Genomic DNA, 1375 nt, shown 5'->3' on the forward strand with positions numbered 1-1375 from the left:
CCTGACATACAGTAAGCACTGCACAAATGTCTGCTATTAATAATAAAAATAATAATACTTGGTGGCTCAACATTCAGTTCTATATGATGATTTGGCCCACATCTAATTCCCCAAAGTCACTTATTACTACCATCTATATTAAACTTCAGACTTTAGTGCTTAGAATCTACCACATTCCTTGAAACTTTTAATATCAATGCCTCCTAGCTTTTTCTCAAGAAGTGTTTTCCTATCTTCCTTGCCTGATATACCATATATGTACTATTATATACAGTTTTGAGTCTGTACTGTACTCCATGCCCTGGGCTGTGCATATTATAGGTATTATAATTATTCTTCATAATATCTTTATGAAGTGGGTTTGCTAAGGATACCTATTTTACAATGGATGGAGCTGATTTATAAAAATGTAAAACAATTTGTTTGTTCCTTGGGTGCTTGAGGCTTGGCCACCATCATGAATGACACAGTAACTATCTGGACCAGGAAGTTCATGATCAATTAATTACTTCATCAGAAAACGACAGTCATTGATATTCTTTACCCTAGAAAGGCAACACACTACCTAAGGTAGAAATTCTGTAAAAACTAGCCAAACTGTACAAGACTATACCCGATGTCATCTTTGTATTTGGATTCAGAACCCATTTTGGTGGTGGCAAGACAACTGGCTCTGGCATGATTTATGATTCCTTGGATTACGCAAAGAAAAATGAACCCAAACATAGACTTGCCAGACATGGCCTGTATGAGAAGAAAAAGGCACCAAGAAAACAGCAAAAGGAATGAAAGAACAGAATGAAGAAAGTCAGAGGGATTACAAAAGCCAATGCTAATCCTGGCAGAAAGAAGTAGTAAAGATTCTGCAGTGACTATCTGTCATGATTGTACAGGATTTTCATGTTAGAATTAATAAGCTAAGAACTTTTTAAAAAGGTAAAATAATTTGTTCAATCTACAACTAGCATGGGGCAGAGCTGTGACTGGAATCCACAGCTGTTAGTCACCAAAGCTCCATGCTCTTGACTAGTACACTGCACTGTGAAATTCCTGACCCTTAGGTTGTGATCCCAGGACTTGTGGGATCAAGCCTCACATCAAGTTCCAGGCTACACATGGGGACTGCTTAGGATTCTCTCTCTCTCTCTCTCTCTCTCTCTCTCTCTCTCTGCCCCTCACCCTCCTCACATTCCCTCTCTAAAATATTTTAAGAATAAAAATACAAAAAAAAAAAAGATTTACACAGTTTCTATGGTCATTATCTAGCACAGTGCCCAGATCATATCATTAAGAATATACAGAGTTTATGTAACCACTTGAACTGAAATCCATGGTGTAGAATACTAAGAACTACTTAACCCTTATTTCTTCTTCA

General features: G+C 37.2%; 1 pseudogene; it reads left to right on the plus strand.

Annotated features, from left to right (window-relative positions):
* Window positions 1–457: 457 nt before the first annotated feature.
* LOC115282149 lies at window positions 458–855 on the plus strand (annotated as a pseudogene).
* Window positions 856–1375: the final 520 nt, after the last annotated feature.

The sequence above is a fragment of the Suricata suricatta genome, chromosome 2, assembly GCF_006229205.1.
Source record: "Suricata suricatta isolate VVHF042 chromosome 2, meerkat_22Aug2017_6uvM2_HiC, whole genome shotgun sequence".
Classification (NCBI taxonomy): Eukaryota; Metazoa; Chordata; class Mammalia; order Carnivora; family Herpestidae; genus Suricata; species Suricata suricatta.